Source organism: Arvicanthis niloticus, chromosome 14 (assembly GCF_011762505.2).
Source record: "Arvicanthis niloticus isolate mArvNil1 chromosome 14, mArvNil1.pat.X, whole genome shotgun sequence".
NCBI classification, from domain to species: Eukaryota; Metazoa; Chordata; class Mammalia; order Rodentia; family Muridae; genus Arvicanthis; species Arvicanthis niloticus.
The window spans coordinates 75,358,293-75,385,253 of NC_047671.1; the positions used below are offsets into that span (position 1 = coordinate 75,358,293).

General features: G+C 41.5%; 2 pseudogenes; one reads left to right on the top strand and one right to left on the bottom strand.

The window, feature by feature from the left end:
• The first annotated feature begins 886 nt into the window (after window positions 1-886).
• Window positions 887-1,286, top strand: LOC117719916 (large ribosomal subunit protein eL27 pseudogene; annotated as a pseudogene).
• Window positions 1,287-24,977: 23,691 nt separating this feature from the next.
• LOC117719661 (splicing factor 45 pseudogene) lies at window positions 24,978-26,294 on the bottom strand (annotated as a pseudogene).
• Between the last annotated feature and the right edge of the window lie 667 nt (window positions 26,295-26,961).

Genomic DNA, 26,961 nt, shown 5'->3' on the forward strand with positions numbered 1-26,961 from the left:
GTCCACACAGGACCAAGGTTGATATTGGGAGTCCTCTTCAATGGCCTACTGTCTTATATATTGATGGAGAGTCTCTCAATTAAACCCACAGCTTGCCAATAAGTTTAGTTTAGCCAGCTCGTTCCTGGGGTCTCCTGTGTTCACCTTCCAAGTGCTGGGGTTCCAGACAAGCTTCCATAGCTACTGTAAATTCAAGGGATCCGAACATTGGTCCTCAAGCTTGTTGCTTATGCAGCAAATATTTCCATTCAACTCCCTCTCTAAGCCCCCATTTTTCCTTTACAGACAAGGGGAATGAACTGTTAGGCAAACACAAGTGACACCATCCTCTTTCCTCCTCTCCCTTTGCACTGCATCCATTACTTTGGATGTAAAGGCAATGCAAATCAGTCCTTGTCACTTGCTCAACTTATCCTCAGTCTGCTGCAGTCACTTCTTGCCTTTTCACTAAAGCAGCGCTTTAAGAAATATAGTCACAAGAAATACTATGAGTTTACACATCTAGAGTTTGGGATGGTAGAATAATCCATGCAACAACGTTTAACAAACAAGAAAAAGCCAAGGCTGGGAATGTAAGAAGTAAGCTATTTGTCATAAAGCATCCAACAAATATTCGCTGACCATTTTTTATGTGTAGGAAACCCACTTAGTTACTAGAGAAGTTACAAGGGAGTGTAAAATTCACTTCTTATCCTCAATGAACTTAATCAAATGGAAGGGATGTTGGAATAATGTTTTTGTGCACTGTGTAAAGGTTATCCTTGTATTATTCAAATGCTGATTTCTGAACTGGCAGAGATCTGATTACAGGCCAGATTTTGGTATTGTTAAGCATCTCCCGGGAAGTGTTCTTCTTTCCTTGTTGCTGTGTGTCCACTGCTTGCTGTCGAAATGGGCAAGTTCATGAAACCCAGGAAAGTGGTGCTGGTCCTGGCTGGACACTACTCGGGATGCAAAGCCTTAATCGTGAAGAACACTGATGATGGCACCTCAGACCACCCTTGCAGCCATGGTTGGTGACTGGAGTTGACCACTATCCCTGAAAAGTGACAGCTGTTGTGAGCAAGAAGAAAATTGCCAAGCAATCAAAGATCAAGTCCTTTGTGAAAGTTTTTAACTACAACTACCTCATGCCCACAAGGTACTCTGTGGATGTCCTTTTGGACAAAACTGTTGTCAATAAGGATGTGTTCAAGGACCCAGTTTTGAAATGTAAGGCCAGGTGGGAGGCCAAGGTCAAGTTTGAGGAGTGATACAAGACAGGAAAGAACAAGCTTCACTTTTAGGTATATTTTTATTTTTGTCATTAAAAATTTTGTCATTAAAAAGGCATCTCCTGGCTTAGTATTTTGTAAACAGTGTTCTCCGTCACCTTCTGATTGGTTAAAATAAAAGGGCTATGGCCTATAACAAAATAGTAAGGTAGGACTTCCGGAAAGAAAGAGGATGCAGGGAAGGAGTCAGGCATGGGAGAGGCAGTCAGTCTGACATGGAGGGAGAGGATGGAAGGAGAGGTAACTAGCCATCGATGAGGCATAACTTAGATTAGTATAAACAGGATAACTAAGTTATGAGATAGTGAGAAATAATGCCTAGCTCTACGGCCAAAAGCTTATCAACAAATATAGCCTCTGTGTCATTATTTTGGTAACTGGGGCAGGCATAGAAAGGCCTGTGATTACAAAGGGTCACCTACCCAAATCAAAGCACAAACTATAAGAAGAATATTTGAAAATTACTTCAGTAATATATAGTGTTACAGTGTGTTCAATTGGTTGGTTGAGATAAATTTATAAGTAACAAAATACAACCACTAGACATATGTATTTGCATCACTTTAGTGATGTATACAGTTGTGCAGTCATTACCACAGTCAAGTTCTAGAACATATCCACTACTACAAACAGTTCACTTATATGAGTATTTACACGAAACCCTTTTCCGCTCAGGTCCCAGGTAACCATTGATCCCTTTCCTCATGACGTCTTGAATTTGAGCCCACTCCCAAGACAGCGCCTTTCTGAGGCCTCAGCCTAGGGCTGGTGGCAGCATGCACTGTGGGGTCATGTGGGACTAGCACTCCAGGGATTTTCTTCCTGTTAATTCTCTTTCCTTGTAAGTCTCCGTAGTCTCCCCACATTTAGCAAAACTCAAGGGGCTCTTTGTAGATCTGGGAGATACTGTTTCTCTGTTTGCTTCTTCTTTCTTTGATACTTTGCCTATAAGATTTAGCTGCCCTAAACTCCCAGCCCTGTCTCCCTAGCCCAAGAAACCCCTGGCCTTTGCTTGTGTTCCCTGCTTGTGGTCTGCGAGCTACAATCCCTGTAGGATTCTTTCCTCATCTCATTCCCTTATGCCATGGATTACAGCCGTGATTGCCTATCATCCAATGTCTGCCGAAACGCTGTCTCATATGTTTTATATAGTTTTCTAGTTATTTAAGATGAGAGGTAAACCATTCACTGTTTTTCTATTATAACTACAAATAGAGATTGTGTTTTTGAGGGTATTTCCCCTTTTGGTTCTGGTACCACCTACCTGTGGTCAGTTCTATATAAATACATTTTTCAATATTTCTATGGTAGATTGAACAAGTTTTAAAAATCAAATGTGGTAAATATATTTATATACACATTTATACACATATTTAAATATTTTATAATTTAAAATTTATATTTAAAAAAATATAAATGGGGCTAGCAAGATGACTCAGAAGGTAAAGGCTATTGCCTACCATCCTGACAATCTGACTTTAGTCCCCAGGTCCCAACATGGTTAAGAGGAGAATCAACTGTGTCAGGCTGTCCTCTGATCACTACATGAAAGCCATGGCATGTTTGTATACCCCTCAATAAATAAGTAAAATATAATAAAAGCATAAATGATCTGTGAAAACCTCTACATACATGATATGATAGCTAATAGTTTCTTAAGAAACTGGTATCAGCTCAAGACACCCCAAGACCAAGTTTTCAGCACAAGGAGATGTATTTGCCCCAAAGGGACAAAGGGCAAAGAATAAGAGACAAAGACAGGAGGTAGAAAATGAGGGGAAGGGATATTTGTCTCTGAGGACAAAGGACTGCTTCTGGATAGAGAGGAGACAGACTTGGCACACAGGCAAATAATAGCGTTTTGTAAAGGTAATAGGGGAAACCCTATGTGAGAATGAGTTGGTTAGTTTTGTTTGGGCATGTTAATTAGGGCAGCCTCAAGGGGGCTTTTGATTGCTAGACTTCAATACTTTGATAGCTGGACCTTAGTAGCCAACCTCAGGAGGAAGAAGTGGCCAAATAAGGAAATAGATCTTAGTGGATAGCTTTAAAAATCTAATCTAAATATTTTTTTAGCAAGACAGAGGGAATGGGAGAAAGGCAAGGCCTGCCAGAGCCATGTTTGTCATGCTCAGGCAGCTAGAGTCCCTTCAGTTTCTATGTTAACAATTCAGTAATAACATCCTGTATATATATATATATATATATATATATATATATATATATATATATACATGTACATATACATATACATATACATATACATATACATATACATATACATATACATATACATATATATATATATATACACACATACACACACACACACATACATGTACCTTGAATTTCACATAGGACAATTGAATCAAGAGTTCGTTAGTTTTAATGTTTTAACTTGGCAGGAGAGTGTTGGGCATGAATTCGGGTCTTCTTAATGTGAACAATGAACTCTACTATAGAGCTATAACCTCTTTCATTTTGTAACAACCTCTTGGATGACATGGTGAATTTGCTTAAAGAGGAGAAAATGGTTATGATGCAACAGCCTGATATTCTGCCTATAGCTAAGCAAGAGAGGACCAGTGGGACTTCTGGGGGGAGACTGAATTGTGGGAAAGGGTCTGGTGCTGGAGGAAGAAGCAGGCTCCAGTTGTAGAAACTGAGAAGTACAGGCCATGTGGCAGACAGGGAATAATATAAATGGGCTAGTGTAAGTAAGTTGTAAGAGCTAGTTGGGAACTAGAGTAACCAAAGGCCTAAAGCTATTTTAAATAAATCTGTCTCTGGTCGTTATTCAGAATTGGATTTGTGCAGAAAGGCATTACAGTTATAGGGAACTTGCATCCAGACCTTTGTTTTACATTTTGTCACATGTTACAATAATATTTATGCAATAACAGAAAGATAAATGTAGTATCAGAATTTTTTTTTTTTGAGACAGGGTCATACTGAATAACCCTGGCTGGCTGGGAACACATTGTAAACCTAGCCTCAAATTTACAGAAGTCTACTTTCTTCTGTCTTCCAAGTGATGGGATTAAAGGTGTGCTCCAACCATGTCCAGCACATTGATTTTAAGGTTTAAGAAACACCATCTAAACTAGGGAAGCAAACAAGAAACTTAAATAGCTAACTAAACTTGAAGTTCATGGTTAGATCTAGTCTAAGACACAATTGAATATAAAGGATAAAAGTACATTTCTATTTTCCTTTCTCCCATTTAGATCCATTTCTTTGACATCTTTCCTAGGGGGAAAAAAAATCCCATTTTAGTGGCAAGACACTACTTATGCTTCGTATTTCCACTTTGTAGTTCAAAGTATTCCAAGCACATGTTCCAAGATCTACTGCAGCCCAGCCAAGTACCTATTCCTGAGTACTCGGGCAAAGTACTTATGCTTCGTATTTCCACTTTGTAGTTCAAAGTATTCCAAGCACATGTTCCAAGATCTACTGCAGCCCAGCCAAGTACCTATTCCTGAGTACTCGGGCGAAGGCAATGCACTGACTGGCTTAATGAGGGACAATTTCTTGATATCATGAGGCTAAGGATGAAAATCTCAGCTGCAGTTACAAGTAAGAAATACATTCTTTGTACGCTAGATGTCGTTGTAGTCAAATAAGTTTACACTAAATCTACTTCAAATTATTGCTTGAGAACCAAATATGGTGCGTGCTTACAACCCCAGCTATTTGGGATAATTTGAACCCAGGAGTCTTAAATCAGCATGAACAATGCAGCAAACCTTCTCTCAAAAGAAAGCAAAGAAGTAGGAGTATAGTTTGACTGAGACCAGCTGTGTTTCTCCACCCCCTACTCTTGCCCCAGTACACATAGCATCTCATCACCCTAATTAGCTGAGAACTTGAGGAACACTGGACAAGAGGAGAACACATGAGGAAATTATACAAATTGGAGCCAGAATCTTGGAAGACCTCATAGAGAAGTGAAGACTTAAGTATTAATAGAAGGGAGGAAAATTCCAAGGGAAGAGAACAGTAGAGGCCAGGGAAAAGTTGAACAGGTCAGTGAAAGGAGAGGCTGAGGTTATGGGTGAAACTTCTATGAAGAGATTGAACAAAGTCCAATAAAGTCTCTGAAAAGTGAAATAATTTCTTTCTGAAGCCAGTTGTGTAGCTACTGTAAGCCATCAGTTTTATGTGTGTTCCATTCTATTTGGTCACTTAATCTTTCCATCTAGGCCAAATTCTCATGTCTAATTGATAATAGCTTTTAGTGCTTTATTAAATAGCAAGACTTCTTTTCAAAGAGTAGGATTTATGTGCTATTGAGGTCTTATCAATATGAGCCTTGCTTTCCTTAAACCCTGAGCTTAGTATGTATGTTTCAAGGAAGAAAATGTCTGAACCATGGATGTGTGAAGTCTGCTGGGGTCCCCGTTAACCAATCCCAGTACTTGGAAGGCAGAGCCAGGGGGATTTCTATGAAATTGAGGCCAGCCTGAGTATATAGTTGACGCCCTGTTTCACCAAAGAAGGGAGAAAGAGAAAATGAAAGTAATAGTTATGTGTGTGATGTCAACAGTCCTGCTTCAGACAGTCAATATTAGGAGAGACTGGCAGTGTTCATTAATTAAATTCTGTAGCCTACTAGTTCACACAGTTATACTTGTGTCTTAGGGTAGTGAGGTGGTGATAAGAGATAAAACTGACTGAAGAGGTTAAGAACTATATATACGAGTGCTTTCCTCAGCAATAGGAGACTCGGCACAAACCATGGCAGCCTGTTTTAAAATATTTTTTAATGTACATTGGTGTTTTGCCTACATGCGTGTCTGTGTGAGGGTGTCGGATATCCTGGAACAGGAGTTAGAGACAGCTGTGAGCTGCCATATAGGTGCTGTAAATTGAATCCAGGACCTCTGGAAGAGCAGCGAATGCTCTTAACAGCTGAGCCATCTCTCCAGACCCTGAGACTATGACATTTTTAAAGCCAGGTATTTGACACTTATGGGTAGATAAGAAAAAATATAATACATGCTCTAAAACTGAGGGCTTCCCCACCCACCCCTTTCTTTGTCTGCACACACAAGTCCTGGTCTCTGGTTATAGGCAGTACTGGGGATAATTTTTCACAATTAGATACTAGTATGATTAAGCAAAGCAAAACAACAGCAACAAAAACCCATGACTTTCCTAAAAAGACATCATGGGTAATATCTGAAAAACTCATAAAAATATGCTCACCCCTTGAGTACCATGGAGAACAAATGTAGTCTCAGAAATATACCATGTTGATTCAATTTCTCTGTGCTGCTAGCTGAGCTAAAAACATAAGTGAATCAGTTGATCATGGAAAATATTTTCTTCTGTATCCAAGACTGATATGTCACCAGCTCTGTGTTTGAAATTTTCTTTAGAAAAGCTACAGAGAACCCATAGACATGCAGTTATGCTATTTCCTACTGAGTGTTTGATTTATTAAAAGAAAAGCAGCACATTTCTTACGGAACAGGTGTATGTGCTATTAGCCAAGAGAGTGGCAAACAGCAGTGGCTTGCTGCTATGGCAACAGCCTCGTGTCCTAGCAACAAGTATATGCTTTTGCTTGGGCTGCCCTGTAGAGTTCTGTCAACACAGGTAAAAGGCTTATCCACAGAACTTGAGTGGCAGCCTTTCAGCTGCAGAATAAAGGTACACCCATACATGTAAATCTAGATAGACAAGAAAGTAAACAATTCCGCCAAGCAGCAGTGGTTTGGGAGCCAAAGGGCAGCAATGTTGAAGTTAAATTTATTCCTATCTACTTTTTATCTAGGTTTGCTAGAAATAGGTCTCTCTCTGTGTATTTGTTGGCTCTCTAAAGGAAGGATAAAAATTCAGTGGCAGTGGCTAAGCCCATGACTTGGGTTATGCCTCTGTCTGTCTTCCCTGGATTAAATGTGCAGTACTTTTCCAAAACTTCACGTTTATCCCTGCCTCGTGTTTCAAGCCACAGAGACTGTGAGGAAGAGGGCAGGACATATTCTAGTAGTAATCTGAAGGCTGCTTTCCTTTTCTGGTTATTTTTCGTTGTAATCCCTGCATTCTATAAGAATTATGAAAAAGAAGGGGGGGAGCTGCAGGTACTGGAGATTACACAGGGCAAAGGGCTCTTACCCTCAACTGTATCCTCAGTCGGAGACTTTTGATCTGAAGTCTTCAAAATCAATTGTATTTATAAATGTCATGATGAAACACCTCATTTTGCATAGTTAATATATACTAATAAGTTTGTAAATCTTGCAAGGCTCACAGGGAACCTCACATCCTGGCTCCCAGTGGGAGAAGCAAGCATATGCTCATCACAGCGTCAGCTTGGCAGGGCTTATTCCACTGTGGGATTTTTTTTTTGATTTATTTATTTTTATATATTTGAATTGTCTTCAGACACACCAGAGGAGGGCATCTGATCCCATTACAGATGGTTGAGAGCCATAATGTGTTTGCTGGGAATTGAACTCAGAACCCCTGGCAGAGCAGTCAGTGCTCTTAGCTGCTGAGCCATCTCTCCAGCCCCTGACTGTGGTTCTTAAAAGCCCCTTCCTCTGTTTTAAGTCTGCCTTTCTCCATTTTTTCTCCATTTGCTTAATAGACAGTAGTAATTATGCCAAACACAGCCAATCACCATTCTCCATACAATTCTGGAAAAGCATAAAATAACAGGTACTTACAAGCAAATGCTAAATCTCAATCCAAAGGTGATAAGTTCACTATGAAATGAGCTATGGCCTCAAAAATCTGGATTAATTGGAAGGATTTCAGCATCATCACTTAGTTGAATTGAAAATCAAAATATTGTTTCAATAAAGTTTATTCCAAAAAAGTTTCTAGAAGACAATCTATATGTAATATATGGAGTAAATACAGTATATTGATAATAAATGTTTTCCTCTTGTTCTGATTTATATATGCACCCACAGATATACATATTTATAAATTTAAGCCTTAAGGGTTAAATAATAAGAAATTAAAAACTTGGCTGGGTGTAGTGGCACACTCTTTAATCCTAGCGTGTGGGAGGCAGAGGCAGGTGGATCTACCAGCCTGATATACAGAGTGAGTCCAGGACAGCCAGGGCTCTGTTACACAGAGAAACATTGTCTTGAAAAAGCAAAAAAGAACCAAAACCAAAACCAAAAATCCTCAAAAACAACAAGTCACACTTTTTAAAAAGGTTTTATTTTCTTTAAAAGAAGTTGTATGTGTGCTTGAATATATGTATCTGGGCGACATTTGTGCAGGTCTCGTGCATGGAGGCCAGAAGAGGGTGTCAATCCCCTAAAACAAGATCCAGGCTGATCTAATGGGATCTAATGTGAGCTGCCTAATGTGGGAACTAAATCTGAGTTCTCTATAAGAACAGCAAGAGCTCTTAACTGTTGAGCTTCTCTCCAGCCCTTAAATAAAACGATTACTCTTTAGACTGTTTTGACCCTACTATGACTTGATGTCATAACTTGGTATGTAGGCTTAAATTTTTTTAAAAACCGAATTTTAATAACGGTTCTTAAATGCTTTAACCTCCCTTCTAGCCCAGCATCCACCAGAGGTAGTAGAAAAGAAAGGTTGTTAGGATACAGGGGCAGTGGACCTGGTATCCTATTCCTTGAAGTAAATCCCATCTGCACTGTCAGCAGTTCAGTTCACAGGAGTCAGCAGCAGCAGCTCGATCCATTGGCAAACACTTGACGAAAAAACCAGCAGTCCAGTTTAGTAGTGTCAGGATCGCAAACACGAATCAGCAGCAGTGGCACGACACTAGCAGAGACAGTCAGGCCTCAGCCAAATTGGCACGAGTCAGCAGGAGTGAGCAGAACCACCAGAGATGCCAGGAGTTCTTTGCTGTACGTCTCTCAATGAAGTGAAGATCAGCAAAGACAAGAGACCAAGAAGTGTTGCAATGCTAGCACACTATGCAAGCTGTGCAAGCAAATCCTGCCTCCATCACTTTCCGATTGGGTCCTATTTATACTCTCTCCAAACATCTTCCACAGGTCTTGCCTCACCATGTGTCCTGCCTTAGCAAGTGAGTCTGTCTTAGCAAAACTCCACCTGAGTCTGCATCAGCTGACATCACCCTGCCAATCAGCCCAAGTCTGAGGAAGTGGCAAGAAGATGCAGGAATCTCATGAGAAGTTTTTTGGTGCTTTTGTCTATATGGAGTCACAGCAAACGGAGGTCAACAACACAGTGTAAGGCAACCAATACATGTGTGTCTTTAGCGCAGGCAGAATCCTTCATCATGTGTTCTTTCCCGTGCTTGCTTTTAGCAAAACATCCTTTCATCTGTGTTTGCTTTAGCAAAAAAACGTTCCTTTGCGTGTCTGCTTTAGGAAAACATCCTTCCACTTGTGTCTGCTTCGCGAAAACACGCTTGCCCCAGCAAAACACCATCCAACATAACTGACTTTCCAAAGAAACATTAAGTTTCCACTTCACTTGGTCTGTTACATAACACAAAAGATTCATAAGACAAAAGAAAATATTCAAAAGCAAAATAAATTACAAAAGTAACTTAAGAGTTTGAGTGCAGGCCACATAGCAAGTTCTAAGACCACTCAGGACTGTCGATGTTGAGACCATGTCACACAAAGAAATGACAGGAAGAAGAAAAAGAAAGAAGGAAAGATGAATATAAAACAGTCAGAAGAGGAGGTAAACCTCCACAATCCCAATACTCAGGCAGTAGGAACAGAAGGGTCAGGAGTTCAAGGCCACCCTCCACTACACTGCAAATTTGAAGACAGCCTAGCCTACATGAGATTCTGTCTGAAAGTGTTGTCTTAAAATATTTATACTATAAATAAGTACATATATAATTAAAAATGTGAATGTTGTTGACAATCTAACCAGATATCTAGTATTTTAAGGAACGCCTTGGGATAGATGTAAAGAACATGATTATGTCAACTTCTATTTTTAGTAACATGTTGAGGCAGATTACAAATCTCTTAGTCACAATATAGCCACAGACAAAGAAAAGGTTTCCTTCAATAGTTAATTCTCAAAGTCATATTCCTGAAAAAGAATTTAATACTAAAGAAATACTATTCTTTAATACTAAAGAATACTATTTCATATGTAAATTTTGTGAATTTTGATTTGTGGCATGTTGCTGTAAGACATTTAATTTTCTGAAGTAAATTTTTTCACATAACTTTTTGAGATAGGGCCTCACTATGTAGCACTGGCTGTCCTAGAACTCACTATGTAGACTAGCCTGGCCTTGAATGCACAGAGATCCACCTGCCCCTGCCTCTCAAGTACTTGTCTACACAGTTTTTTAAAAAGTTCAATAAAAAATTATAAAGTCTTGCTAAAGATTTCCTCAGAACTTTCATCTTGCTGCTTCCATTTTACTTCTGCTTCTCTGTGGTCATTATGACTGCACAGGAAGCAATTTTGCAAGCATATCTATGGCTCTGAGCCATGTGTTAGTCAATTAAAAGGGCTAACTTTTAAATCTCCCTAACAGATTATAGACTACACGACCACCTTTTCTCACACTATGTCAATCCTGGATTCTGCCCTTTTGAGGAAGAATACATTGAAGGAAAGAAAGAGGGGGGAAAAGCAGAACAAAGAAATCAGAACAGAAAGTATCAGACTAGCCTCTCTTCATTTAAACATGCTATGCAAACTTCCTGAGCTCTCGCTGAAATGCATGCAATGTTCAGATAGCCACAGTTCTTTAGTAACAGGGCCCAACAGATTCCCTCCCCACACACTTAGCTACGACACTTATCAAAACTGCATATTCTTCCATCAGAAGCTCCCTTTCTATGAACACAGCTTTTTACAGATAGACAAGAAACATAGACTATTCAGTTATCAGTCAGGTTGAACTGAACTGAATACAATGGACAAGAAAAAGGAGCAGTATGCATGATACAAAAACAGGAGTTAGACCAGAAGTATTTTTGATTGCCTTTGGGGGCAGTGAACTTTTTCTTCCTTCCTTCTGCCCTTCATTCCTATGTGTTGGTGATGCTGATATTAATATCACTTTGCATCACCCAAGCACAGACCAGATGCTTAGACCATCCGTAATGAAAACTAAGCTAAAATCATCCTGAAAAACATCCACTTTTGATTTCTGCTTCGTGAGTTGGCATCATAAATACTCACTTGAATTATTTTAATAAGATAATAAATACTATTTATTCTATGTGTATATTTCACATTAGTCCTCATGAATTATGTTGGCCATTAGCTAGTGAGATAGGAGCAAGGACTACTTTTTATTTATGATGCAACCCAAGAATCTAGCCTAGCCTGGTATAGAGTAAACACACTAAACAAATATTGAGGGATAAAGTGGCCTTGTGCCACTTTTTCTGAGCATTTATAAATGTAAACAAATAAAGGAAACCACTGAAGTAATTGTTCCAAAACTATTAGACCTTGCTAAAAAAGAATATGTTTTCTATATTTACCTAACTTTCAACCATATTTTACTCAAATTAGAGTTCTTTTAACTAGTCTCTTACCTACAGATGGCAACTTTAGAGGCCTATTTGGCCCTCAAATTGAGTTTAGAATGATAATAATTCTTTAGCAGAGTCTTCTAGTTTGTTAGTTTTTTTTCCGTATACACTACACATCTTGTTCATATTTCTATAAAATGATATTGTGGTTGTTTACTGACCTAAAGACGTTTACTCCATATATTACAAATTCTTTAAAAGTAAGTGTGATGGTAGTGTTACTTTGACTGGGCCATGGGATGCCCAAACAGCTGGCTAAACATCCCTTCTTGGTGTATCTGTGTGGTATGATTCAGATGTGGTCTGTGTTTTCTCAAGTGTTTGTGTATTCAAGGACTAGTCCCAAAGACAGTGACTTTTAGGGACAGTGGGACATTTTTGACATGGGACCTTAGGACACTGGAGGCATAAGGTAGTTCTACTCTTCCCTGAATTCTCAGGAGAGGACTGTTAACAAAGGAAGGCATCTCCAGAGACATCACTTGCTCCTGCCACACATCTGCTGTAGATATCCATATCATGAGGTGATGTAGCCAAGTGGTAGCCCTTACCATGCCCCCAAGGGTGCTAAATTTTAAACTTCTAAAACTGTGAGCTAAATACTCATCTAATTCTTTATAAGTAGCCTGTGTTGGGTAGTTCATAATGCTGTTGAAAAGCTTAGTTCTCAAGAAGGTATTTCTGGATGAGGGTAGCATTTGAATAGATAGGCCAATAAAGCAGCTTATCCTCCCTTATGTAATTGGGCACCATCCAATTCCTTGAGAACCTCAGTAGGATAAAAAGGCAGGGGGAGATTGATTTCTCTCTGTCTGACTGCTTGCTTCTCCAACTGGTAGATTGTAAATCATGTAAAGCAATACTGTATATTAAAAAACAAATGTACCACATACAGATGGATAGGTATATATATATACAGATGTTCTTATCCTTTTGGCTCTGCTTCTCCAGAGAACTGCAACATGGTAGGGAAATATTGTTTCATTATGTTAGAACCGATCCCCACGATCCCCACATGGCTTTGATTTGATGAAAATTTTTCAATATCAATGGCATCAAATAACATCTTTATACATTTCAACAGGAAAGGTACTCATCTTATCAAGTTATTGGGACAAACCATTTTGTCTATTATAGAAATAAGGTAATATTATGATACAATGAGTCTCATGGGAAAATAAAGAAAAGAATTATTTCTTCTTTCTGGAGGTTAGGATTAGGCCACATAGAAGAGGTAACATTTAACAGCTTTCACTCAGTTGGATGATCTGGGAGGGAAGGGCTGGAAAGACGGCTTGGCAGATCAAGTGCTTGCTGTACACACATGCATTCCCAGCATCCATGTAAAAGGCTGAGTATGGAAGCACATATCTGAACCCTAAACCCATCTGGCAAACCCCAGGAGCTTTCTGCCCAGTCAGTCTAGCAAATGACAAAATGGCAGGCTGCAGAGTCAGGGAAAAACTCTCATCTCCAATAAATAATAAATAAATAAGTAAGTAAGTAGAAAGCAATAGAAAAAAACTTTTATTGACTTCTGACATCTACATATCTACATGTCCATACATTGGGGAGTGTGTGTGTGTGTGTGTGTGTGTGTGTCCAAACACACACACTAAATAAATAAATGTAAAAAATTAAATCTGCAGTATAGCACTAAAATTTTATTTTTAGTCAAAATGAAGTAACAGAAATGAAATTTATCCTTGCAAGTAAAGGGTGATGGTTAGCATATGCCTTTAATTCTAGCACTTGGGGAGTAGAGGCCACTGGATCTCTGAGTTTCAGGTGAGTGTGATCTACAGAGTGAGTTCCAGGAAAGCAAGGGCTACACAAAACCTTGTCTTGAAAAACCGAAAATAAATAAATGCATAGATAAATAAATAAAATTATCATTTAAAATATAAAACAGGAAATATACATGAAATAATAGTTTCAAGATATCAGACAAAAATAACAAAAGACAGTCCTGGATACAAGATGGCACCAACAAGATGCCCTTTCCAATTCTTTCAACCTACTTGGAGAGTTTCCAGGCCATGGCTTGGAGTCAAAGAACTTAGGCAAAGTCCATTGATCTTTCCAAGGATGTTCCCTGATTTGGGATTCTCAGGGTGGGGACAGGTTGTAAAAATATACAAAGAAAAGTTTGAAGCTCCTTCCAGTCTGGGCCCAGGAACTGAGCAGACACAGGACAGCAGCTCTGCCTCCAATCACACAGAATCCAGAGGAAGCGGGGCTCCCAGGAACTCAAACTCGGCAGTATCTTAGGTAAGCAGACAGCAAGGCCCGCACCAAACAAGGAGTAACTGGGACCCACGAAATCGCTCCCTGCCCGGAGCACTGGTTCCTCCCGGTCTGGGCCAGAGCACTGAGCAGATCTTGGGTGGCAGCTCTGCCCCCAACCTCTAAGAACCCAAAGGAAGCAGGGATCCCAGGTGCTCTGACTCAGGCAGTATCTTAGGTAAGCAGACAGCAAGGCCTGCCCCAAACAGGGAGTAACTGGGACCCACAAGGACCCAGGAAGTCGCACCCTGCCCGAAGCACTGGTTCCCTTTGGTCTGGGCCAGAGCACTGAGCAGATCTTGGGCAGGAGCTCTGCCCCCAATCTCTAAGAACCCAGAGGAAACCTGGCTCCCAGAGCTCTAATCTGGGCAGCATCCTGTCTGCTCTTGAGCACTGAGCAGATTTTGGGCCCCAGCACTTACCCCAGTAGTTACACCCAACCCACAAAGTTCTGATACAACCAAGATAATAGGAAAGACAGGCTCAGTCAGGGACAGGGCAGGTGGCACTAAGGAGATCCAGATGGCAAAAGGCAAGCGCAAGAACATAAGCAGATCAGGAGTCATAGACACAAGCATTACCAACAGAATACAAGAGATAGAAGAGAGAATCTCAAGTGCAGAAGATACCATAGAAAATATTGACACAACTGTCAAAGAAAATGCAAAATGCAAAAAGTTCTTAACACAAAATATCCAGGAAATCCAGGCCACAATGAGAAGACCAAACTTAAGGATAATACGTATAGATGAGAGTGAAGATTCCAAACTTAAAGGGCCAACAAATATCTTCAACAAAATTATAGAAGAAAACTTCCCTAATCTAAAAAAAGAGATGCCCATAAACATACAAGAAGCCTACAGAACACCAAATAAACTAGACCAGAAAAGAAATACCTCCCGTCACATAATAATCAAAACACCAAGTGCACAAAACAAAGAAAGAATATTAAATGCAGTAAGGGAGAAAGGCCAAATAACATATAAAGGCAGACCTATCAGAATTACACCAGACTTCTCACCAGAGACTATAAAAGCTAGAAGATGCTGGAGAGGTGTCATACAGACCCTAAGAGAACACAAATGCTAGCCCAGGCTACTATACTCAGCAAAACTCTCAATTACCATAGATGGAGAAATCAAGATATTCCACGACAAAACCGAATTTACACAATATCTTTCCACAAACCCAGCATTACAAAGGATAATAGCAGGAAAGCTCCAATACAAGGAGGGAAATTATACCCTAAAAAGAGCAAGAAAGTAACCCTCTTCCAACAAATCCAAAAGAAGATAGCCACACAAAGATAACTTCACCTCTAATAATAAAAATAACAGGAGACAACAATCACTGTTCCTTAATATCTCTTAACATCAATGGACTCAGTTCCCCAATTAAGATATAGGCTAATGGACTGGATATATAAATGGGACCCAGCATTTTGCTGCATACAGGAAACCCACCTCAGTGCAAAGACAAACACTACCTTAGAGTAAAAGGCTGGAAAACAATTTTTCAAGCAAATGGTCCTAAGAAACAAGGTGAAGTAGCCATTCTAAAATCTCCAACCAGAGAACACAAGGGGGGGGGGTAAACTCATGGCTCCACCTGTATAAGTAGTTGAGGGTGGCCTTGCCAGGCATCAGTGGAAGTGGATGGCCTTGGTACCTGAAAGTTTGGATTCCCTAGTGTTGGGGAATTGCAAGAGCAGGGAGGCAGGAATGAGAGGATGGTGGGAGCACACCCTCATAGTAATTGGAAGCGGGGGGTGGGGAGGAGTGGGGTAAGGGTTTAGGCATCAGTGGAAGTGGAGGGCCTAGGTGCCCAAAAGTTTGGATTCCCTGATGTTGGGAAATTTGAGAGCAGGAAGGCAAAAATGGGAGGATGGTGGGAGCACACCCTCATAGAAACTCCCAGAATTATATGGATTAGACATGACATATAGGCATTGTGCCTATATAACACATTTAGAAATACAAGGCTTAGACCCAGTCCTTCTTTAACTTTTCTAACTGATTTGAGATGGTTAGCCTGTGAGTTAAGGGCCTATATAGCAAATTCATGGCTTTGAGTTTATTGTTAGGGTGTTTTCTATATTTTCTTTAGAAATAGCTGAGAGGAGTTAACAGACAATAGTCCAGATTGCCTTACATAAATAGTTGGTTTTCAAAACATCAGAAATCCACAGAATTGACGTTACAAACATTTCTGTATTAATGTTTATTTTGATTAGAGACCTGTCTGCTCCTGACAGCTTCCTGTCTTAGATTCTAAGAAGAAATTGACCATCTTTGGAGTTATTCCAATTGTGGTGAGTCAGCCACTAGGCAAGAATTGCCTCTTTCCATCTACAGACAAATCACTGTCCAGAAAAGGACACACTTGCAGAATAGTCGACTGATTATATCTGCCAAGACAGAGTAATCAGCCCTTAATAATTCTGCATCACTAAGGTCTGTCAGATGATCCTGGGCCAGAAGGGTGAAGATCAGATGCTCCAACATTCTGTAGTATAGGGACTGTCCAGGTGTTCAGCGGTCTCTATAAATTGGCTAAGTTTTAGAAGCTATGCTTTGTGCTTCCCATAATTTCAGTTAACTCAGTCATTCTGGATGGGAGTGAAAGCTTATAGTCTCATAGTCTTATAGTCTCATAGCCAATCCTTGCTATTTACTTTGAGAGAAAAGATTTGAGAGGATGGTTTTCAGCTGACATTTATTCTAAAGCCAAAGGGGGGAAAAAGCCAGGTTCAGAACTAAGTCTTTTATTTAGAAGAGATGACAGAGGTTCTTCTTAGTCAACAAAATAATGCACTGGGTATTAGGTCTATCTTGCACCTTACTGACATAAATTGGTATAGTTATGCTCTAACTGTATTTTGAGAGAAAAGTTTTATTTTAACAGGAAGGGTGATATGTACGAGGAGCGAAGGTGGGAGGAGTACAGAGAGGAGGAGTAAGGAGAGGAGGAGGAAGAAGAGAAGGACAGGAGGAGCTAGGTGATGAGAGAGAAAGAGAGAGGGGGGCCAGACATGGAGGCAGATGTTCACATGTCTCTGCCAGTCAAAGATAGTTGATATATCTAGGTTGGATATTAGGTTACACTTCTGATTGATATTGAGCATTGCCAAACTTATAAAGCCTTTGCTTGACATTAAAAAAATTGTATAAAAGCAAAAAGGAGAAGGGGGTATGGGATAGGGTGTTCCGCGCCCCTTCCGAGTCCCCTCGCCCACAAGAGAGACACGAGGGCAGTGTTCAGGTAGTTACTACAACGAGGCTTTATTCTTGTATCAGCTGAAGTGGAAGACACCAAGCCCGGAAAAGGCACTGCTTATATGCACCCTAGAGTGGCGTGTTCACTTCTGATTGGCTGTTCACTCATCACCCCATATTACGCCCTGGGATGGGCAGTGGCTTGGTGCGCTTTCGCCTCTTGCACCTGCGCAGTTTAGTTGTTTACTTGTGGGAGCACCAGATGCCCGAGCCATCTTGTAATGGCCACTGCTATCACCGCTCGCCTCGGCTCCTAACATCTTCCCCTTTCTATTTTATTAAGATGGAACAGCCTTTTGCCTATCAAGTGCGGCACCAACTCAGTGAGGGAAAACAGAGGCCTGATCCCCTGTGCAAAATGAGATATTGTAATGGGTTTCTTCTCTTGTCGTCGTGCAATGAGGAATACTTCCCATACACATCTCGATGCCTTTTGTCGGGGAAAGGGAGCCTCCACCCTGGGGCGCCACCAGGGGAGGAGGTTTCTTGGCATCAAACCTTTGTGCAATCAGGCATACTTTCGGGAAATCTATCCACACTCGTGGAACATTCCCTGTTGAGTACCCACTCGCAAACACCTCTAAATATTTAGGTACCACAGTTATTCAGGCAAGGGCTGGCTAGACTTAGACCTCTCATCGACCCAGTGCAATGGGCTGAACCCTTGGGGTGCGTCGACTGAGGGTCTCAGTCATCAGTTACTTTCTTAGCATAGATAGCCAAATTTCAGGGGAAGATCCTTGCTCCAAGGCTACGAGTGCTTGGGCGATAGCGACCTTGTCGCGTTTTTGTTGGGCTCTGAGCTTGCAGACCAACCATAACATGAACACCAATCCACAACATAGGGCTGCACCAAACAGGCCTATCCCCACCCATTCCTTAAAGAAAGAAAAGGCAGAAGAAATTCAAGAAGTAAAATCCCAAGGGCAACAGGGTCCACTCGTGTTCCATCAAGGCTCAAGATCCGGATCTGCAATTGCTGCTGCATCTGGTCCAGCTCCCCAGTCCAATTCCCTTGTAAATAAGCAGAAAGATTATGGCTTTGAATAAATGTATCGTTCATAAATCTCAGAGGTTTAATACATAGATGTGGGGTTGCTGACACGCAGCTCATCTGAACCACATCTGTGAGTTGTTCCACATGGGCTTGGAGCAAATCAACTCTCTGATTGACCAACAGAATGCCTGATGCCAAGTGTGCATCCACTTTCTGTAGAGTGGTCAAAGCCTCAGAAGTCTTTTCTGAAATTTGATTAACAACAGTAGCTGTTGTAACTTGATTAGCCATGGCTATGCCGGCTGTCACAGCTGCAGCTGCAGAGATGGTAATAGCAGTGACAATGGCTGCCGTTATATCAAAGTCTCTCTTCTGTCGAAATAAAGTCATGGTCCCAGACGTCTGAACGGGGATAGGGATCCATTGTGGTATTCTGGCTATTAGGGCCTGCTTATAGACAAGAGCAGACCAGCACTGGGACATAAAGCAAGTTACATTGGTATAGGTATTAAAGGAGTGGTTGGATAAGATGAAAAGAAATGGAGGATACACACAAACTGGAGTGAGGCATTAATTGGCTCAGTATACTTAAAGGTATAGGAGAAATTCTGTTTAGCAGAAGCAGCGCCTTTTAAGAAGGCAAGGGCATAGGTTTTGGAAAAGCAAATAAGATAGCCCATCTAAATTCACTATATATACTAGGAACCCAAGCTTGGAGAATCCATGTAGCAATCAAAAGCATTCATAGGGGAACTCGCTGAGGAATCATCGTCCACAACTGTGAGGCGTCGCATCAGGTGTTCCGGCAACCAAAACGGGTTGTCTTCTTCCTGTGGAAAAACACAAACTGCTCCCCTGGATCTTATTAAAATAGGATCCGGGCCTTTCCATTGACCAGTCAAAACATCTTTCCATTTTATCATTTCTTTTGGCCTAGTTGGTTCCAGGCAATGGCGATCAGCCGCCGTGTTGCCCTGACTGTCCAAATTCAAAAAAATAAGAGTAAAAAGTGCCAGAGAGACAATAACCCGTGGCACCGTGGGCAGAGCTTCCTCAACTTCTCCTTTTTGTTTTATCAAATAAGTTTTAAGGGTACGATGAGCACGCTCAATGATGCCCTGTCCCTGAGGGTTGTAAGGAAGACCCGTCAGGTGTGTCACCTCCATTTGGCGACAAAATTGTCCAAACTTTTGAGAAGTGTAGGCTGGTCCATTGTCAGTTTTAAGGATTTTAGGCTTTCCCAAGGCACACCAAGCCTCGAGACAATGTTGAATAACATGGGCCACCTTTTCTCCGGTCAATGGAGAGGCGAACATAACTCCAGAACAGGTATCAATGGAGACATGCAAATATTGTAATTTGCCAAAGGATGGGATGTGGGTAACATCCATTTGCCAGATCTGTAATGGCCTAATTCCCCGAGGGTTAATTCCGGTATGGGGAACAGGTAGGAATTGACAGCAGTTTTGGCATTGAGTCACGATATCTCTAGCCTCCTTTCTAGTGATGTTAAATTGACATCGTAGTGTCTCAGCTGTCACATGAAACCTTTTATGAAAGGCTTTAGCCAAATCCAATTTTGGCGAAAGGGCAATTGCAATCAACTTTGTGGCTCGATCTGCCAGGTCATTTCCACGGGACATAGGTCCCGGTAAGCCTGAGTGAGCCCTAATATGAGTTATAAAGACAGGGAATCTTCGCTTAGCCAGGGTAAGCTGAATCTTTTGAAAAACTTCTACAAGTCTGCTAAATGTCTTAATTAACCCAGCAACTTCTAATGCTTTTACTGCATTAACCACATAGAAGGAATCTGAAACAATATTTAAAGGACCTGGAAAGATTTCCAGAACCTCTGACACCACTAGGCATTCCACAATTTGAGGTGAGGTTTCATGGTATTGTTTGGATGTAACCTTATCATTAACCACATAGGCACCCACTCCTGTTTTTGACCCTTCCGTATAAACTACCATTCCATCTGGGAGTGGCTCCTGAGACATAATATGTGGAAATATGATAGCTTGAGTTAAGGCAAATTGTAAGATGGGATGCTTAGGATAATGATTATCTATTTGACCATTGAAGGAAGTAACCAGCACTGCCCAAACATCAGAGGTCACCGTTAATATTTGGACTTGATGGGCAGTATAAGGCACTATCAAAATCTTAGGCTCTCTTCCAAAATGGGTAATGGCTGCTTTTAGTCCATGAAGGGCAAGCTGAGCAACTGAATCTGGATACCATTCAATAATCTTTGTGGGAGAAGCATTGGGATGAATCCATAACAAAGGCCCCTCCTGCCATAACACAGCAGTTGGTAAGTGTCTAGTTTTAAAAACACATAAGTCAAAGGTTTTGGTTTCATCTATGCGTTTTAGTTGGGCATCTTGTAAAGCATTTTCTACTACTTGTAGAGCATGGTTCGCAGCCGGTGTTAAGGCCCTCGGTGAGGAAATATGCGCATCCCCTTCCAAAATATCAAATAAAGGTTTCAGCTCGGCCGAGGGAATTTTTAAAAATGGTCTTAACCAATTTATATCACCTAATAATTTCTGAAAATCATTCAAAGTATGTAAATGGTCTCTATGAATCTCCAATTTCTGAGGAATTATCTTTTCTGGATAGATAACTGTCCCTAAAAAGGAACCAATTTCTGAAATTTTTGGGATATGAAATCCCCAAAGATTCTGCCAGCTGCCTCAGTCATACGGGCCACAAAGTCAGAAAAAGACTCATTAGATGTCTGAATTATCTTGGACAAATAAAGGTTACTGCCTTCCTTCCTAGGGAGAGACCTCCATGCCTTTATTGCAGCTGATGCTATCTGTGCGTAGACCTGCCAGGGATGAGTGGTCTGGTCGTTCTCGTGTATGCCAACTCCAGCCAGCATGTCAAAAGTCCATAACTGTTGTCCCCCAGTGTTTGCATTAATCCTGGCTTGTGCTTGCAGTGCCTCGTGCCACAAGGCCTTCCACTCTAGGTATTGGCCCATATTGTTAAGTACCGCCTTCACTGTGTCCTGCCAGTCTCCTGGCGTCATAGCAGCTGCACTTAACCTCTCCACCTGGGATACAGTAAAATTAGCCCCAATTCCATATGCATGTACTGCCTCAGCTAATTCTTTGACCTGCCTATACTCTACTGGGGCATGAACACAGGCGCCTTCTGCCCCTTCAAAGACCAGAAATGCCAGCTGTAGCTGTCTCAGATCTCCTGGGCTGAGAAATAAATTAGAGACACTGCCCGGGGCATAGGCCAGAGGCAAGGGCGGGGCCGAGGGACTCAAGGTCTTTCTTAGTCTTATCTCAGAACGGTTATTTTTTGCATAGGCGGCTGCCTCCTCCTGTAGGCTTTCTTCTTCGGAGCTGCTAAGGCCTATGGCGGCAAGCTCCTTAATGGGGCATGGGGGGGGGGGGGTCCTTTTGACCTCCACTCTCTCTTCACCAGTCGGTGAAGGGTCCTTAACCTTAACAGGCCCTGCAGTGGCCCTTGTTCCTTTTGAGTACTCTCCCTTTTTACCAGACTCCTGGGTCTGCTTCTTTTGTCCAGGTCTTCTTGCCTGCTTCCCCTTTCCAGGTTCCTTGGCCTGATCTTTTTCCCCAGGCTCCTTGGCCTGATGCCGGCTAACACGCTCTGTTTCTGATACCCTGGGGTGGACCTCTTCTAAAACCTCTTGACTTGCATTAATAGCTGTGCTGCAAGGTGGATCCTCACAACACAAATAAGCTAAAAGCGAGAGCAACGCAAGCAAGAGGCCAACTAGTGCAGCGGCAGCAATGAGTGAAAATCCGCTCGCGACCAAGGCTTTCACCCCAAACATACCTCTCAGAGATGTACCTCGATCCTGTAGTCTTTTAATCCGCCTCGAGTCTCGGGTTTCGGCACTAGATTGTTCCGTGCCCCTTCCGAGTCCCCTCGCCCACAAGAGAGACACGGGAGGCAGTGTTCAGGTAGTTACTACAACGAGGCTTTATTCTTGTATCAGCTGAAGTGGAAGACACCAAGCCCGGAAAAGGCACTGCTTATATGCACCCTACAGTGGCGTGTTCACTTCTGATTGGCTGTTCACTCATCACCCCATATTACGCCCCGGGATGGGCAGTGGCTTGGTGCGCTTTTGCCTCTTGCACCTGCGCAGTTTAGTTGTTTACTTGTGGGAGCACCGGATGCCCGCGCCATCTTGTAATGGCGAATGCTATCACTGCTTGCCGCGGCTCCTAACAATAGGGGTTTTCTAGGGAGGGGAAATTGGGAAAGGGGATGGCATCTGAAATGTAAATAAAATATCCAATAAAAAATAAAATAAAATAAATTTAAAAAAAGAAAAAAAAAGAAGTTTGAAGTTGCAAAGAGTAAGATCTGAAATGGTTCACTCTAGAGCCTGCCACTGAGTGCTTATCAACAGATGTGCAATTAAAAAAAATAATAAACACACCTGTGGTTGGGGAATAGTCCTCAGAACTATTCAGTTTGTGGAAATAGTTCTTTTCTCATAGCCAATGTGACAAACTTTATAATTTACAAAGATTTTGATAGAAATGGTTTGCCTCAGAGGTAACTATCCTACTCTAGCCATTTTCACAGATTTCAGTCATTAGTAAGAAGGCTCTATGGTTACTATAACTGTGATGAGGCAGAACACCATAGAGCAGAGTGGGAGCAGAAGCAGAGCAAGGCATGACACCCAGAAGCTGTGAGTGAGAGAGTGCACCTATTCCTGCTGCTTCCTTCTTATGCTTTCTACTCTGTCTGGGCTCTCAGCCTGGTTGACAGTGCTACCTACATTTAGGGCAGGTCCTTGATCCCTTAGTTGCCATCTTGCATGTTACTCATCTCTGGGAATCACTCACAGACACATCTGTTAGAGATCTTAACCTAATCTCTTAAGCATTTCAATCCAATCAAGTTGATAATATTAATCACCACATTGTAGAACAAATAGTTAGAAACTAGCAGGCCATTAGTATGGTTCATTGGTGTATCACATGTTTAACTTTCAGGAAGTTTTGGGTTCAACCTCCCCAGCACTGACTAATCAAAACAAAACCTCATTATATCTAAGCAATATAATTCCAGTTCTATTGAGTCACAAAGGGAGCTGTAATAAAGTATTCAAGTAACCCCCAGGAAAGCAGGATAGAGAAAGTAGAGAGACTACCAGGCACCGTGACATGCAATGACCACAGTATTTAGGAAGCAGAGGCAGGAGGAGCTCTCTGAGTTTGAGGCCAGCCTGCTTTACATTCCAGGCTAGCCACTGGGACACATTTGTGAAATCCTGTCAAGGATGAATGGGGTGGGAAGTAGAAAGAGGGAAAACAAAAGAAACTACACCAAACTCAATTGGCAAATATAAGACCTCAAACTAATAGTAATTTATATTACACAGAAATAAGCTAAAATACCAGCCAAGGCTCTACAGTAGCCAGTGTGACAGCACATGCCAGTAATTCCAGGCACTCAGGAGGCTGAGAACGAGGGTCACTTAAATCCTCTGAGTCTGGGTAACACAGTGAGAACTCATCTGAGAAACAAACAGAAATCCCATCAACCTTTCAAAGCAGTAGCAATCAGGACAAAATAAACTAGAAAGCCCAGAAACAACCCCCGTGCAACCAGCTGATGCTTGCTGACAAAGGCAAAGGCTAAAGAACAAAGAATGAATAGTCTTTTCAACAAATGGTGCTGAAATAACTGAATATCGACATGTGGAGAATTATGCAAGAATCTAGACAGATTCTACCTTTTAGAAATTTAAGTAAATCAAAGACCTAAATGTAAAATGTTAAAACTCTGAAAACTTAGAAGAAAGGGAAACACTGAAAATACAGTCAACAAAAGAAAAAAAAACTGATAAAAAACAGACTTGATTAAAACAAAACAAACAACAAAAAGCTCTGTGCTAATAGAAACATGAGGGTAACTGTCTATAATTCCAGTTCTACAAAGAAGCCAAGGTTTCTGGCCACAAGTTTAAAACCAAACTGAGCTGTATAGCAGGACTGTCTTTAAAAAACAACAACAACAACAACAAAAAACCAAAGAAACAATCAAAAACACATGGATTGGAGATGTGGCCGTAGAGTGAGAGCAAGGTAGAGTGAGCAGCAAAAGCCTGGGTGACACTGTGAGAGGACTAGGGAGTGGCCTGGTACTTACCAACACTGGCTGCTTTTACAGGGGATCAGAGTTCAATTCCCTGCACCCACATCAGGTGGCTCACACCTCTGTAACTTCAGGTGCAGGGGATCAGATGTCCTTTTCTGACCTTCATGGTCACTGGCATGAACACACACACACACACACACACACACACACACACACATTTACATACATAGACACATACACATGAATAAAAGCCAATCTTTTTTTTAAAGATCCTATCAAAATGATCAGCAAAACCATAAGTTGGAAAAAAATAAAATAAAAAACAAAAACCTTGCTATCAATATTAAAACATATCTGATGTTTAATATTTGCAACATATGCAAATAATTTTTTAAAGGTTTTTATACTATATTAAAAAAACACAAAATAAAAAAGGGATCCATCAACATATATCTTAGAAGTCCATCCAAGAGTTTCAGTATCTGCCAGCCACGGAGGTTGGCGTCTGTGCCATTGCTCAGTCTGCAGCTCATGTAAGGACCAAGGAGGTGACTTTCAGTTACAATAAAACTTGTTCTGTTAGATCCAAGACCCTGAATTTATCAGATTGTAGAAACATGCTTTAACCACCTGTCTACCAAAATACCTCCCGTTCAGATCAACAACAGCTTTAATTGCTGATTACAGTCTCTCAAATTCTAAAAATATCCATACTGCTTCATCATCAGGAGCACCAGGAATCTCAAATATCACCCATTTCTCAACTTTGCCATATTTTTCACATTCTTCCTTGGTTTCAACTTCCAAGTCTTCATCGACCTCTCATGCACCGACCATGTTCCTCAGCAAGACCACTTCAGTAGGGCAGCTAAGAATTTCAGTTAATGGATTTGAATCCGACTTCTTGGATGCATCCTGAGACTCACCCTTCTCTGTGGCGTCACCCACAATGATCGTGCCGCCACGCTTGCTGGTCTTCTCCATGGACAGTACAATGCTCAGCCCTTGCTCATGCTCCCCCAGTCCCCGACCTTCCCGGAAACCATACTTCTGCATGATCTTATGAGCCACTGTGCCACCCATGTTAGCAAGGAAGGAGTTGCTGGGACCCGTTGGAGATCTTGGTTTGTCCGGCTCCTCATACACTGGGGGAGGAATAGCAGCTTTGGAAGACTGTGATCGAGGTCTCGAGTCCTCTTCATAAGGAAAATCTCGGGGTAACAAGTCGGTGGGGCGATGGCAGCTCCTCCCATACTTCTTTTCCCCCGTTCTCGCTCATAATCTTCATCCTCATAAGAATCTGGGTCTGGTCGTCTTGAAAACCCACTGGCTTCATGTCTGTCTTTATGCCTCTTTTCTCTTTCCTCTATTTCCTTCTGTCTTTCCAACTCCCGCTGCCTCTTCCGCTCTACTCTCTGGCGCTTCATCACTTCTTATAATCGTTAGGAAACATAGGGTTATATTCATCAGCTTAAGGGGATCAGAATGTCCCCTGTAGAAAATGCACTGGGCACAGGGTCCTTTAGCCCAGCTGCTACATGAGGTGGCGTGTCAACGATCTGTCCGTCATCTGAGGAGCCTCCTCGCTTCAGGTCGATGACCGGAGCAAGCACTGTACTTTGCTTTGTCCTTTGGCTCTTGGCCTGAGTGAGTGCTGCCTTCCTCACCTGGAGCTGGAACTGAAGAAGCTTGAAGTTTTTGGACCAGCCTTCAGTTTTTGAGTCACTGGTCTCCACTCCCAGGTCATCATATAGGGACATCTTTTTGGTTTAATGCAATAAGAATTTATTTCAATGGTCTGCCCTTCCCGACTTCTCAATGGATGGTCTGGATGATCAATCGCCCCTCTAAATCCCTCTTCATCCCCTGTCACCGCCTTAATCTGCTGAATACTCTACAGAGCTTCTCTGCTGTTGCTTTCCCACTTCCTCCTTGGTGTAGCCTTTCCCGAAGGTATAAATATTCCATGAAAGAAGTTACATAAATGGAACATAAGCATGAAATGATGCACAGTATCATAAATTATAAGGAATTGTTAAAACAACATTGAGATACCACCACATGTCTATCAAAGTAACCAAAATCCAAAACAGTAATACTAAATGCTAATGTGGGTATGGGGCAACAGGATCTCTTGTTTATTGTAGGTCGGGATACTTACTGGTCCTGTTTGGTTTCAGACCCCAGGACAAGGGACTGAGGTGCATATTTTACCTATCAAAGCAAACTTGTCTCCAAGTTCTCCCAGCATCCCTCAGTCTCTACCTGGCATACCCTGCTGGGAACCCTGGGCTGCCCACAGAGGCTCTTCACTAGATAATCCAGACATTTTGGCCTCTCCTCCTCTTCTTCTTTCTCTTCATGTGCACACCCTTTCTTTTCTTTTCTTTCTTTTTTTCTTTCTCTTTCTTTCTTTCTTTCTTTCTTTCTTTCTTTCTTTCTTTCTTTCTTTCTCTCTTTCTTTCTGCCTACCCCCACCCCATGGCCTCAATCCTTGGGGGCCAGTGAACTTGCCCAAGAGCAGCTTC